This window comes from Euphorbia lathyris, chromosome 5 (assembly GCF_963576675.1).
Source record: "Euphorbia lathyris chromosome 5, ddEupLath1.1, whole genome shotgun sequence".
Taxonomy (NCBI): domain Eukaryota; kingdom Viridiplantae; phylum Streptophyta; class Magnoliopsida; order Malpighiales; family Euphorbiaceae; genus Euphorbia; species Euphorbia lathyris.
In genome coordinates this window covers 47,004,360-47,020,476 of record NC_088914.1, presented here as the reverse complement: position 1 = coordinate 47,020,476, position 16,117 = coordinate 47,004,360, and positions in this window count along the sequence as shown.

Sequence of the window (16,117 nt, the reverse complement as noted above, 5' to 3'; positions counted from 1 at the left end):
ATTAGGTTACTAAAAACATATCAAGAAATCGAATTGTGTCATGGCAATCTGGAATCTGTTCGCTCCCTAAGGTTAATATAGAAGGATTCCAAACTTGTGCACTCAAAGTTGGAAAGCTGTGGAACAACAAAATAATTTGATTGCCCAGAAAAGTTTGGAGAGAAATGAATAGAAAAATTGTATCTTCATAAAGATAAAAAAAAATAGGAGAATAAATCTCCGAGTAGTGGACAAGAATCAAGATCTAATTTTGAATAGAACTAAGTAGTTGAAGAAATAATCAAAGAGTAAAATAAATTTGTGAGAAAAAATAAAATTCGGGCCCAGTTGAGACAGGCGTCGCGCGAACAAACAAGCGAGTGCGCGCGTGTGGTATATTTGCGAAAATCCACTAAGCACAATTTAAAAGCTCAAAAGGCACATACCAATATAAACATTTTTACACTTTTATAAGGTTCCCATGTGGGATAGAAAAGCTCCTTTAAGAGAAAGAGACACTTTACATGTACACACATGTTTCAAAAGCTTAATCTTAAAGCCATTTCCCACAAAAGTTACACGTTGATTTTTAAAATAATTCGAAAAATGGTACTATGCTATCAATCTTTTTAGAAAGTGGATTACTATACCCAGTCCTATTTTCCCACCTCCAGCCCCGGAAAAAGACGTTACCACCCCTTAGCCAAAAATTGAAATCCCTAAACTCTCTCGAATGCATTTCTTTTCCGAAATCAAAGATTACACGTTTCGTGGCGAGCAATCCGTTATCACCGGGAAGAGATGAGAATGACCAAGTCGCTGAAGTCGAGGTATTTTTTCGATTCAACATACAATGATTTTTGTTAAATATTTTGAAAAAATTCAGAATTCTGATGTCGGGCGTGTGAGCATTACGCCCCACCACATGGTGAGGCTTTTGAACATCATGCCCGACCATATGGTGGGGCGTATGGCTATTACGCCCCACCATGTGGTGGGGCGTAATGCTCACACGCCCCACCACATGGTGGGGCATAATATCCATACGCCCGACTACTCTGAAATTTGGATTTTAAGGTTTTAGGTACCGAAAAATTGATGAAATCGATCGTAATGAAATCTAATGTTCGTTATTTATCATTTGTAGGTTCCGTTAGAAGATTTTGGCGGGAACAGTGTTGATTACAGTGCAGAATTTTTTCCCGAACAAACGTTTGAAACTTACCCTGAAGCTGTTAACCGGGCAAAACAGAGGGCAATTGGGCTTGGCTTCGAGTTAACCACAACGTCGCACAAGACAGAGGGTAAGTTAAAATGGATATTGGTTAAATGTGCCCGTGGTATTAAAAATACTCGAAAGAAAAAGGATATGGATATGGAGGAAGTAGTACGGAGGAATACAAAAACAAAGTACTGTGGTTGCAAATTCCAGATAAAGGTCATGGAAATCGGTGAATTAGGGGGTTGCGTGGTGAATGGGGTTGCTAGAGAGAGAGGACAACACAATCATGGCTTGGTTGTATATCTTCAGGGCTATAGACAGATGAGCGGACTAACTCCCGGTTCAAAAAAAATTGTTCGTCAAATGAGTGCAGCTCAAGCCAAGCCTTGTACTATTTTTGCAGCAATTAAAGAAAAACACCCGGAGGATTGTCTGGCACAAAGACATGTTTATAACTCCGGGAAAAAATAAGGACTGAGAGCTTTGAGGGTCGGGATGTAATCAGTCAGTTTTATCGGCTTGCTATAGATAAGGAATACATACATTAGACGCAAGCTGCGCGGGCAGCAATATTGTGACTCACCTCTTTATCCTACATTGATCACACTGTTCCGATCATATTACTTGTTTGTTGGTATGGATTCAACATATAAAACAAACAAGTATAAAATGCAATTCTTTGAGATCATTGGAATGACGCCTTCAAACAAGAACTTCTTGATTGCCTACGCAATTATGAAGGATGAAACTGAGGGAAGTTATATGTGGGTTTTAGAAAAATTGAAGCTTTTGCTTGGAGCTGATGTGCATCCAACAACCATTGCAACGGACCGGGAGTTAGGGTTGACGAGACCGGTTCGTGAGGTATTTCCTGATACTCATCATTTATTGTGTACATGGTATATTAATAAAGATGTGGAGGATAGAGTAGGCAAGTTGTGTGGATTGAAGGTTTTTGGTGAAATTTTTAAGAATTCCAAATGGAAAAATATTATTGAAGCGCCGACAGTAGCCGAATATGAAGAGGCAGTGGTAACCATGAAGAATACTTTTTCCAAATGGCCTCGTGTGATAGAGTACGTGGAGACCACATGGCTAGTGCATAAGGAGAAGTTCTGTCGAGCGTGGATGAACAAAGTGTTGCACTTAGAAAACACCACAACCTGTCGAGTGGAGAGTTCACATGCACAGTTGAAGCAGTGGTTGAATTCATCTACTAGTGCACTCGATACAATATGGGCAAAGGTGCACAAGGACATTGAGGCTCAGATCGATGCGATCAAGTAAGACATTTATTCTGTTATTTAATTTAATCTTTTAAATTTTAATAAATTAGTTTTGTAATCCTTTACTGTATATAACCAGATACTCACTTGAGGAATCGAGAAGAAGATTTGCGGTGGCTCACTGTAAAGCTCCTTTCACTTACCTCGACTTACAAGTTTCACATCATTGTTTGCGTGTAGTGAATGATGAGATAGTGCGTATGCGCGGATTGAGTATGGATGTGTTAAACGAATGCGGATGTGTGTTGCCCATGACTCATGGCATTCCTTGTGCATGTGAACTTAAAAACTATATTGATATGGGTATATCGGTTAGTGTGGAGCGCATCCATTCTTTTTGAAAATCTCTTGTGTTTGATGGTTTGAGTGACATACCAGTTAATGCTCCCGTATATGGTGAAGGGTTTGAGGATCACCGATTTTTTCACTCTCTTGTGGAAAAGGTTGAAAAATTAGATCCTGCAATGGTGCGTAGCATATCGATCTACATTCATGATCAAATTAACCTGGATCAAAGTAGCTACAAAGAACCCGAGGTCAAAGACACAGTTAGGGGTAGACCAAAGGGAAATTCATCAACGAAGTGGAATCCGAGTGCATAGGAGTACAGTCAGGGACCACGAGGTCGTGCACGGTCTTCTACTTCGAGGAGTAGTCGTAGTCGAGGCCGAACCTCATCGTCATCTGTACATAGCAATGAGATGCCGGGTATATTTTATTTTCGTAATATATAAGTTAATGTTAAAGTAAATATATTATCACTCACAAACTTCATATATTCATATTTTCAGCTGGATTTGATGCGGATATCGGCGGATACCAACATTTACATAGGGTTCAGGGACTCATCGTATCATTTATTACTAGATACCTAGATGTTGTAGCAGATGGTAACTGTGGATTTCGTGTTTTAGCCGACGTCATCACAAATAATAAGGAGGAGTGGAAGCTGATGAGAGTGCTTATAGAAAATGAGGTGCGAGCACACCGTGCTCTATATGCGCCAGTGTTCTGGAACGGAGTAGATGCTGCCCTCACGCGTATTAGATGGGCAGGAGCGGGGTGTGGTCAGTCACACTGGATGGTGAGTCCGGATTGTTGAAACACCTTTCCACATGATTTTGATTTGACAAAATTATTTAAGTAATTGATAAAAAATATTCTACCACATTAAATTTAAATGCTTTGATTTATTTATACTAATGTGTTTGTTCAATGTTGAGTTTATTTATCTATAAGACATTAAGATATAAAGTCTAAAAAGCCCATGAGTGGAAGTCAAGCCCAAGTCAACATAATCAAGACCTCACGGCCCAAGAAGATGAAACGTAGCTGTTTCAAGCAAAACGACGACTCAGCATGAAGAAGGATCGAGAAGCCTTCTAGCAAAAGCTTCAAGAGGAAGCTGCTGAGTTAAGCGACAAGCAGTCTGGACAGCGGCAGATAAGAATCAACTTCTAGACAAAGTATTTCTACTTTGGGTAAAGTTCAGAAGGCGCAGGAAGCTGTCTGGAAGACTTTGCCAAAAATGTCGAAACATTCTGTTTATCGGAAGAAAAGCTGCCGAGCACTGCCATGGACAGAAGATGCAAGAATCTTATTGTCCAACGACACTGAGCGCGTACTGAGTGACAACGATATGAAGCCGTTTCCCTCCAACGGGTTATTTCGAAATTCGAAATGACCGGTGCCTCAAGTGTTACTATATAAAGGCCTCTCATTTGCTTCATTCGATGCAGATCTTCAATTAGCCGAAACGCTGTCCAAATTCATACACGAAGTTCTGTGAGAAAAGCAAAGCAAAAACCTTACACCAATTTCCATATTATTGTGTAAAAGTCTAGAGTGATTTCAATCATCTAAAGTGTCTTAGCAATTGTTGTTTAGGACAAACACTTTATCATTTCTAGAAGAATAGAAAGGAGAGACTGAGTACTCGGTTATAGTACTTAGCGGTAGATATAGGAGTGAGTAGAGGTATAGAGGAAGGAACTCTTGTATACTCAGCTTCTATTGTAAAAGGTTTCGTGCTCTACCTTTAAAGAGCTCAGTAGAGAATTCGAAAAGCTCGGAACGAGTTCCGAGGACTGGACGTAGGCAGAGAGGCCGAACCAGGATAAGTCTGCTGAGTAATATCTTTCTAACCCTTAAACTCCTTTACATATTGTTTGCTATAAAACTGACTAAGTAACGAACTCACGCTGAGTTAAGTATACTAAGAAGCTGAGTTCAGGAATAGACTCTAAGTGTTATTTCCTGACTCAAGGAAAGAAACAGACTTAGTCACAAGTTGACTAAGCTTGTGTCTTCAAACTGCTTAGTCACGCTGTGTAAACCTTTTCATAAGAAAAGAAGTCAGCCTTAACGGACAAAATTTTAAATAGTTCCTATCCCCCATTGGAACTAACTTGTCACGTTATAAGGGACCAACACGGATGACTTATATGCTGATGCATCTGTGTTGAATGTAGTGATATTCCTTTTTACTGCGCCACAGTTAGGATGTTGTACTATACTGCCGATGCGTTCGGTCGATGGAAGACCACCGGAGCGAGAGATTGTCATTTGTCATTTGGGGAGTTATGAACACTACATACGTCTTTATTTAAGACCTGGATTTCCAGTGTCTCCCATTACCACCCAATGGCATACATTTCGTGATCCGAGTGTCCGTCACTTGGACAATATATATGCTGAAAGGAGAGCGGCTTGGACTAGATTACATTGACTGATGTATAGTAGTTTATGTGTTTTTATTAATAATATTTATTCATGAACTTATATTATTGTTACTGATTTTAGTTAAAATTGTATGGTAATTATAGGTTTTAAGTAAAATTGTGTAGTTTGAACAGGTAACAGGTATTTACGGGTTTAATGGGATAACAGACTAATTTTTTTTATTCCTGACATGCGGGCGTGTGGCTATCACGCCACACCGTGTGGTCGGGCGTGATAGCCACACGCCCGCATGTCAGGAATAAAAAAAATTAGTCTGTTATCCCATTAAACCCGTAAATACCTGTTACCTGTTCAAACTACACAATTTTACTTAAAACCTATAATTACCAGTCGGGCGTGATAGCCACACGCCCGAGTGTCGGGAAGGAAAAAAATTTCCTTTTTCCATCCAAAACCCATGAAATGGTATTTTCGTCATTTCACGGGGCTAGGGGTGGGAATTTGAGGCTGGATATAACAACACCCCACCCGTCGAGCAGGGACGAAAGTCGGCCTTAGTGATCCGACGGTGCCGAGTGGAAGGGCCGTCGCTCAACGGATAAAAGTTACTCTAGGGATAACAGGCTGATCTTCCCCAAGAGCTCAGGAAGGGCGAAGTCAAGTGCTTTCGCTAAGGTTAGGACGATTCCCAGCTGTAGTAGCTGTTCTCTTCCCTTAGCTCTGCCCGCCCGCGTGGCGGCGCGTTTTTGTTCTGCTTGTTACTGGCTCTTTTGAAGCTTCTCTAAAGACCGGGGAGAGGAAAGAAGCTTGTGGAAGTTACTAGTTTTCACTTCCGGGCAAGAGGGAATGAAGTTGCAGTTAGCCGGTGCAGCTGTTCTCGTCTAGATAAATATCAGGCCATTAGATGTTTACCCTGAAGGTCCACTTCGATTCCAACATGTCTTCTAACCATCATCTGGTTCACTGTGCTGACGACCTCTGAGACTTGGGGTCGAGTGTACTCTCGCCGGAAGGTTTGGCACCTTGATGTCGGCTCTTCGCCACTTGGGGCTGTAGTATGTTCCAAGTGTTGGGCTGTTGGCTCTGAAACTAAAAAAGGACAGCTCAAAGCCCATTACATGCTTTGAATGTCATCAAACTGGCCATATCAAGTCAAGCTGTCCCATGTTGAGGAAAGAAAGAAAGAACATCAAGAAGGCAATGGTGGCAACCTGGAGCGACAGTGATGAGTCTTCATCATCGGAAGCTGATGCCACTGAGTCAGCAAAGATTTGTTTCATGGCTGATGAACTTGCTGAGCCATGTGTCTCTGAGCATGTTGACCCCTCCATCGCATCTGACGATGAGATACACTCAACTGAGGTAATATCATTACCCTTGCTCAGAAATGAAATGGTAAATGCCCTGAGTGACCTCTACACACTTGTCAAAAAGTGTAATAAAAAGGTTAGAGCACTCAGCAGGCGATGTGACGAGATTGAGGAGTTCAAACTGAGTGACCTTCGATATCTTCTCCAGGACAACTCAACTTTGCATAGTAATGTAGAAATTATGCAAAAGTTTGTCTCTGAGGTCCAATCAGATTCTAAGAAACTGAAAAAGGATGTCACATCTATTCAGAACCAACTTAAGGTTCCGAATAAAAGAAATATTCCTCTGAACACTCAGTATCGAAGTACCAGTCAGCAGAGATGGAATCCTCAGCGGAATGTCCAGTGTGACTTCTGTGGCAAGAAAGGACACACCACAAAGGTGTGCTGGCACGCTCAGCACTGGGGTGCTGACCAGTAAGTGAGACATCCTAAACGGAAGGTCAGCTGTGACTTCTGTGGAAAGAATGGACACACTGTCCAAGTATGTCGTCATAAAATGAAATATGATGCTTTACCTGTTGAACCTAACAAACCAGGACCCAAAAAGAATTGGGTACCTAAAAGCAACTAGCTATATTGCAGGTAAGCCTGATGTGTGCTGAGAAGTCAAAGATGTGGTACATTGACATCGCATGCTCGAGGCATATGACTGGTGATGAAACTCAGTTCATCACATTTGTGCGTAAACGAGGAGGAAGTGTAAGTTTTGGAGACAACAAAAAGGGTAAGATAGTAGGGTCAGGAACCATTGGTGGTAATCCTACTATTGAGTCTGTCTCCCTAGTCAGCGGACTCAAATATAACTTACTCGGCGTAGCTCAGCTATGTGACAATGGGAGAAAAGTTATATTTGATGACATTGGATGTAAAATATTCGAGGGTAAAACAAATGAGTTAATTTTAACTGCCCCTCGTATTGATAATGTCTTTATGTTGAACTTAGAAAAGAAGTTTTCAAAAACTGTATGCTTAGTGTCAAAGGAAGAAAATTCCTGGCTATGGCACAGGAGACTTGGTCATGTAAGCATGGACCTCCTGGCCAAATTAGCAAGAAAGCAATTGGTTGAGTGACTGCCAGAACTTAAGTTTGAAAAAGATCAATTATGCCACGCTTGTCAAGCTGGAAAACAAACCAAACAATCTTTTCATAGTAAAAAAATTGTCTCAACTAAGCGTCCATTAGAGTTGCTACACTTGGATCTCTTCGGTCCAGTCCAGCCGCTGAGCTTGGGTGGAAGAAGATTTTCTTTGGTCATTGTAGATGACTTTTCTCGGTACACTTGGATCATCTTGCTGAGTAGCAAGGATGAAACCTTTGAGACGTTTTCAAATTTAGTAAGAAAACTTGAAAATGATAAAGACCTTAAGTTAGCTCACATCCGTAGTGATAATGGTGGAGAATTCAAGAACCAACAGTTTGTTGAATTCTGTGAAGCCAACAGCATTGACCATAATTTTTCTGCTCCTGAACGCCTCAAAAAAATGGGGTTGTTGAAAGGAAAAACAGAACCTTGGTTGAAATAGCCAGGACAATGATGAGTAAGCATATGCTTCCAAAGTACTTTTGGGGAGAAGCTGTTAACACAGCGTGCTACATTCTTAATAGGGCTCTAGTTAGACCTATATTAAAGAAGACCCCCTATGAACTTTGGAAAGGACAAAAGCCCAACATTGGATACTTTCGTGCCTTTGGTTGTAAATGTTTTATCTTGAATACCAAAGACAGTCTAGCTAAGTTTGACTCAAAAGCTGATGAAGCTATCTTTTTAGGCTACTCAACAAACAGCAAAGCATACAGAGTTTTCAATAAACGAACTCAGGTCTTAGAAGAGTCAGTACACGTTGAGTTCGATGAAACTAACCCTGCAGGAAGAGACATGCAGCTGACTGAGGATGATCCACACTCAGCTCCCGCTGACCAAGAAACAGCCGCTGAGTCATTGCCTCAAGGGCTGACCAAAGGTAAAAGTGAAACTCAAATTATTTTCACTGACCAATCTACTCCTGCAGAGATTGTTGAAACACAACTAGCACAAGACATCAATCTACCAAAAGAGATCAGAATACCAAGAGGACACTCAGAGAGTGCCATTCTTGATGCCGTTGAGAACACCCTGATGACGAGAAATCAACTCAGGAGATACCTCAGCAACGTAGCATTCGTCTCAGTCCAGGAACCAAAGAATTTCACTGAAGCTGAGTATGATGAATTCTGGATGAATGCAATGCAAGAAGAACTTGATCAGTTCAGAAGAAATGAAGTATGAGACTTAGTGCCAAAACCAAGAAGCCAGAAGACCATAGGAACAAGATGGGTCTTCCGCAACAAGCTGGATGAACAAGGGAACGTGGTCAGAAACAAAACAAGACTTGTAGCTCAAGGCTACAGTCAGCAAGAAGGTATTGACTACGGTGAGACCTTTGCCCCAGTGGCAAGGCTAGAGGCTATTAGAATTTTGTGTGCATATGCAAGTTATATGAACTTTAAATTGTTTCAAATGGATGTTAAGAGTGCATTCCTTAATGGAGTTATAAACGAGGAAGTTTATGTTAATCAGCCTCCAGGGTTTGAGGATCCTAAATTCCCAAACCACGTTTATAAGCTCAAAAAGGCTCTGTATGGTCTCAAGCAAGCACCACGTGCTTGGTATGAGAGGCTGACCAGTTTCCTGCTGACTAAAAATTATGTTAGAGGTAAAGCTGATACAACCTTATTCATTAAGAGGAAGGGTAAAGATACCCTGCTGGCTCAAATATATGTTGATGACATTATTTTTGGTGCAACTAACGAGTCAATGTGCAAGAAATTTAGTAAGCAGATGCAGACTGAGTTTGAAATGTCAATGATGGGAGAACTCAATTTCTTCCTTGGACTTCAAATCAAACAAGGGAAAAATGGCATCTTCATCAGTCAAACTAAGTATGCTAAGGAGATATTGAAGAAGTATGAACTTGAGAATTGTAAGTCAATATCTACCCCAATGGGCACTGACACTATCCTCTGCGCTGATGAAAATGGTAAGTCAGTAGACAGCAGATTGTACCGAGGTATGATTGGTTCTCTACTCTACTTAACTGCTAGTAGGCCGGACATTCAGTTCTCGGTATGTTATTGTGCTAGATATCAATCTAATCCTAAGGAATCTCATTACATAGCTGTAAAAAGAATCCTTAAATATTTGCAAGGCTCAGTGAATGCAGGTTTGTGGTATCCCAATACTCATGATTTCACACTCATTGGATACACTGACGCTGACTACGGACGAGACAAGCTTGAACGAAAAAGCACCTCAAGAGGATGCCACTTCCTTGGGAGCTGTCTTGTGTCTTGGTTCAGTAAGAAGCAGGCGTCAGTAGCCCTATCAACCACTGAAGCTGAGTACGTTGCTGCTGGAAGCTGTGTTGCTCAAGTCCTATGGATTAAGCAACAGCTTGAAGATTATGGCGTTCGGACTAAAACAATTAAAGTCAAATGTGACAACAAGAGTGCCATTGACTTATCAAAGAACCCAATCCAGCACAGCAGGATGAAGCATGTCAGAATAAGACATCACTTCATTAGAGATCATGTACTCAAGGGAGAGATCAAGTTGATCTATGTCCCAACGGATGAGCAGCTTGCTGATATCTTCACAAAGCCACTGGCTCGTGAGCAATTCAACATACTTAGAGAAGCCATTGGTATGTTTAATCCTCTTCAATAAATTCCAAGTATAGAATGTATGCATCCTGAGTGAATTACCATGCTGAATGATTTATGCTAAATCAATAACTTTCACATGCTGAGTGTTTATCTTAAGCTGAGCAACTAAGCATGAGAATTATTCCTTTGCGTAACACTGACTACTCAGTACTTTAAACGTTTGAAATTCTTAAACACTGAGTAAAGATCCGTTGCAAACTTTAATGCACAACATGCGAATTAAATAGCCACCTAGGATGACGTAAGCGCGATGCTTAGAAAACTCATGCGCCGAATGTGTCATAAATGCCAGAATATTTGTCGATTGAGTATCTCGAGGTCAAACGGCCACCTCAACGCTTAGGATCAATTCGACACCTCTATAAATAGTGGATGATTTCCCACTTTTATCTCTTTACGCTTAGAAATTTCTAGTATTCTCATATTCTCTCTAAAATCTCCCAAACTTCTCTAAGAATCATGACGAAAGATTCTCAGAATGTCTCCGGTGCCGTTAATCGCTCCGATGAAAATCCTGCATCCCCTGCCCAGTGTGACCACTCAAAGGTCACTACGTCGAGCAAGCAAACCAAAGCTGACCAAGCTGCCTCCTCAAAAGGCAAACAACAGAAGGATAAGGCAAAGAAGCATGTGGAACGCACCTACACTCAAGTTTACGAGAGTGTGAGGGGGTATAAGGTAGACCATTCCGGATGGTTCTCAAGGGGTTTTGTGGAAGCTGAGCAACCCTTTTGTGACTGGATCAAGAACAACAGCTGGACCGAGCTATTCTCAGTTCGTGAAGATACCTACCCAGAGTTAGTTAAGGAATTTTATGCTAACCTAAAGGTCGCAGATGATGATCGGGACTACATGGTTACCAAGGTTAAAGGGAAGGACATCTTCATCAACCCTATTTATCTTGCCTCACTACTCCAACTGAAAAATGAAGGAGCGATTCTTCGTAAATCTGGTGACCAAGACAAAACCAACTACGTCGTTGAGTTCTGCAAACCTCCTGGTCATGTAGGGGAAATTTCAAGTACCTCCATGGGTCGGAATCAGAAGATGGCCCACTACATACTGACCAATTTCATCTTCCCCAAAATCAACTGCACCAACTCAGCGACAAACTTCGAACAGTGCTTCATCTGGCACATGCTGACCTATACACCGATAAACATGTCTGTCTTCTTAATCGGTGGGTTTCAAAGGAGCACTGGAACCCTTAGGCTGGGGTCCATCATCACCAAAATCCTTAAGGATCACAGGGTGAGCTTAGTTGAAGAAATCCACACAATAGGGACAGAGATCACAGCTGCGGCACTGTTTGGTCTATTCTACGATCAACCAATAGTGCCCAAGAAAGGGAAAGCAGCCGCTGACCAGGAAACTGAGGTAATGGTGACTTGAAAGGGAAGGACGCAAAGAAAGAGGAAAGTTGTTCAAAGCACCTCTAAAGAAGTTGCTTCTCCACCAAAGAAGCTGAAATTTGTGTCCAGAGGAACTAAGCCTTAAATTCAGCAAGGTCAGGATGGACCTAGGTCAGCTGAGAAAAGACCAAGGCAAGCTGAGCCTGAGGTAGAAGAAAGAGAGGACAATGATGAGCAACCTCTGAGGAAGAAAAAGAAACTCTCTTTTGAGTTAAGACCCATCGATGCCCTTCCAACTGACGTCGTCATTCCTCCCAACTCACATTATGTACAAAGTCAAGACATTGACACTGAACAATAGTCAGAAGAAGAAGAGGAAGAACAAGACCAATTGGGTGGTCAGTTTGAAGAAGAAGAAGAACTGGGTGGTCAGGTTGACTCTGAGGAGACAGCTGATGATGAGAAATTTGAACCAATCAACACTGAGCTGGTTGAAGAAGAAGACGATGAGCCAACGACAAATCATCCCGCTGTTCAAAGGGAAACTTCATCCACTGACTCCATTGAGTCCATTCCTGCTGATCCTACTCCTCCAAAGCTAAAGAGACTAAGAAGACTTAAGAAGAAGAAGGCATATCGAGCCCCCGTCATTGACCTCATGGGTGACTCACCGCTAAGGGATGAGATCACTGGCCTAACAGAAGTACACCTTAAGTTCTTCTCTAATCCTCCTGAGCCTCAACTAGAGAAACAAGAAAATCAAGCCTCTGTTTCTCAGCCGAAGGAACATGCCGACTTAACTACTTCCCCCAGCCAAAATCATGCCGAACAAGTGCTCGAAGATCATGCTCCTCAACATGTTGAGCAAGCTAAGGAATTACCTGCTCAGGTGAACACTGAACTTCCTCAACTTCCAACACCTAGTCAGCTTCAGCCCGACTCTAAGCAAGTAATACATTCTGCCGATCCTCCTCTTCCACAAATCCAAGTGCAGAATCTAATCCAGTCAGCTTCTACTAGAAATCTTAATTCAAGACCAGCCGCTGATCATGCTGGAACTTCTAATGTTGGGCAGAACCAAACACCGCCTCTATTCGGTTCTACTCCTCCTCCGGCATTTGGGCCAACAAATGATGGATCCTTCAGTTATCTTACTGCCTATGAGTCTGGTCGAAGAATCATTGACTCAGCTCAAGCCCTTCTCCAGAACCTTCATCAAACAAACGCCGATGCCGCTGGGTCTATTAATGTTGAGCCAACTCAGCTTTCGTCTGTCACTCAGCTTCTTACTGAGATCAAAGGTCTGAAGGATCTTCTGAGTGTCATGACTTCATTACAATCTCAACAGCCCAAACAGGACTCTATAACAAAGCTGGCCGAACTCCAGCTGACCATGGTTGATCACATGAACTCTCTACAGGGTCAACTTCATCAATTGTCAGCTGCGAACACAACGTATGCAACTTCTGCCGAAGTTCATCAACTATTCAACCAGCTTCATACTGAGCAAGAGAAAACCAATCACCAACTCTCTTCCTCCTCCCAATGCTCCATTGAGCAAATTAGTGAGGTTGTGCGTCTGCTAAACTTAAGCAAGGAAGAGATGGAAACTGACCAGCTCAAAACAAACGAAATACTGAAGTACACTCGAGTTACTTTCAACCACGTGCGACACACCAACGCTCAGCGTCGGTATTTTGATTCGTCTTTGCTAAAGATGTTTCATCAAGCTTTTGCAATGCTCACTGACAGCATACACTGGGTTGGAAAGTCTCAAGCATATGTTCTGAGTATGCTGAGTGCTGCAGATGTCAGGATTCCACGAGCTATTTTGGATGATGGTGTTCCCATTTTTTACGACATAAATACCAGCACACGAAAGCTAAAGGCATTCTCTAAACGCCTAACTCTAGCTGCCATTGAAGACACTTTCATTTCTCCTCCTGCTGATGGTGGCAAAACGGGGGAGAAAGTACAAGCTCAAAGAACCCAACATTCAAAAGAAGCTTCAGGTAGTCAGCAAAAACAAAAGGGAAAGGGTAAAGCTAAAGAGCATGAAGCCCAACTCAACTACAAGAAGAAATAGCTTGACTAGGATTGACTAGATTTCATTTTGTTAAAACTTGTAGTCTTTCCCTTATGCATTTTTGTTGTGTTGATCACCTGAATACAAAACTACGCATGCATCTATCTTTTCCAAAATTTGACCAATCTTGTGTGATGCTTACTTATGTTTTGTATTGAAAAGTTAAACGCATCTTCACTAAATCAACTGTGTTATTTATCTACATTGCTTTATGAATGTATGCTGTGTTGATCAATATGTTGACCGCTTTTACATGTCTTCTTAAACACATTGAACAAAGAAATACTCAGCGCTCTCTGATATCTAAATCTTCCGCATAAACTGAGTTAAATAGAATATGTTCCATGAGCTGACCTAATTCTGAAAACTGACCTTAGACTTACCTGATTAAACCTTGAAATGTTTAAAGTAAATCTAAGTCAGCCGCTCGACCTTTACGGGGGAGTATACTGAGTAATATAAGGTCAACTATCATGGGGGAGCTCAACACTGAGTTCTTGACTGAATATTTTTGTCAACATCAAAATGGGGGAGTTTGTTGAAACACATTTCCACATGATTTTGTTTTGACAAAATTATTTAAGTAATTGATAAAAAATATTCTAACACATTAAATTTAAATGCTTTGATTTATTTATACTAATGTGTTTGTTCAATGTTGAGTTTATTTATCTATAAGACATTAAGATATAAAGTCTAAAAAGCCCATGAGTGGAAGTCAAGCCCAAGTCAACATAATCAAGACCTCACGACCCAAGAAGATGAAACGTAGCCGTTTCAAGCAAAACGACGGCTCAGCATGAAGAAGGATCGAGAAGCCTTCTAGCAAAAGCTTCAAGAGGAAGCTGCTGAGTTAAGCGACAAGCAGTCTGGACAGCGGCAGACAAGAATCAACTTCTAGACAAAGTATTTCTACTTTGGGTAAAGTTCAGAAGGCGCAGGAACCTGTCTGGAAGACTTTGCCAAAAATGTCGAAACATTCTGTTTACCGGAAGAAAAGCTGCCGAGCACTGCCATGGACAGAAGATGCAAGAATCTCATTGGCCAACGACACTGAGCGTGTACTGAGTGACAACGACAGGAAGCCGTTTCCCTCCAACGGTTATTTCGAAATTCGAAATGACCGGTGCCTCAAGTGTCACTATATAAAGGTCTCTCATTTGCTTCATTCGATGCAGATCTTCAATTAGCCGAAACGCTGTCCAAATTCATACACGAAGTTCTGTGAACAAAGCAAAGCAAAAACCTTACACCAATTTCCATATTATTGTGTAAAAGTCTAGAGTGATTTCAATCATCTAAAGTGTCTTAGCAATTGTTGTTTAGGACAAACACTTTATCATTTCTAGAAGAATAGAAAGGAGAGGCTGAGTACTCGGTTATAGTACTCAGCGGTAGATATAGGAGTGAGTAGAGGTATAGAGGAAGGAACTCTTGTATACTCAGCTTCTATTGTAAAATGTTTCGTGCTCTACCTTTAAAGAGCTCAGTAGAGAATTCGAAAAGCTCAGAATGAGTTCCGGGGACTGGACGTAGGCGGAGAGGCCGAACCAGGATAAGTCTGCTGAGTAATATCTTTCTAACCCTTAAACTCCTTTACATATTGCTTGCTATAAAACTGACTAAGTAATGAACTCACGCTGAGTTAAGTATACTAAGAAGCTGAGTTCAGGAATAGACTCTAAGTGCTATTTCCTGACTCAAGGAAAGAAATAGACTTAGTCACAAATTGACTAAGTTGTATCTTCAAACTGCTTAGTCACGATGTGTAAACCTTTTCATAAGAAAAGAAGTCAGCCTTAACGGACAAAATTTTAAATAGTTCATATCCCCCCCCTTGGAACTAACTTGTCACGTTATAAGGGACCAACACGGATGACTTATATGCTGATGCATCTGTGTTGAATGCAGTGATATTCCTTTTTACTGCGCCACAGTTAGGATGTTGTACTATACTTCCGATGCGTTCGGTCGATGGAAGACCACCGGAGCAAGAGATTGTCATTTGTCATTTGGGGAGTTATGAACACTACATACGTCTTTATTTAAGACCTGGATTTCCAGTGTCTCCCATTACCACCCAATGGCATACATTTCGTGATCCGAGTGTCCGTCACTTGGACAATATATATGCTGAAAGGAGAGCGGCTTGGACTAGATAACATTGACTGATGTATATTAGTTTATGTGTTTTTATTAATAATATTTATTCATGAACTTATATTATTGTTACTGATTTTAGTTAAAATTGTATGGTAATTATAGGTTTTAAGTAAAATTGTGTAGTTTGAACAGGTAACAGGTATTTACGGGTTTAATGGGATAACATACTAATTTTTTTTATTCCCGACATGCGGGCGTGTGGCTATCACGCCACACCGTGTGGTCGGGCGTGATAGCCACACGCCCGAGTGTCGGGAAGGAAAAAAATTGC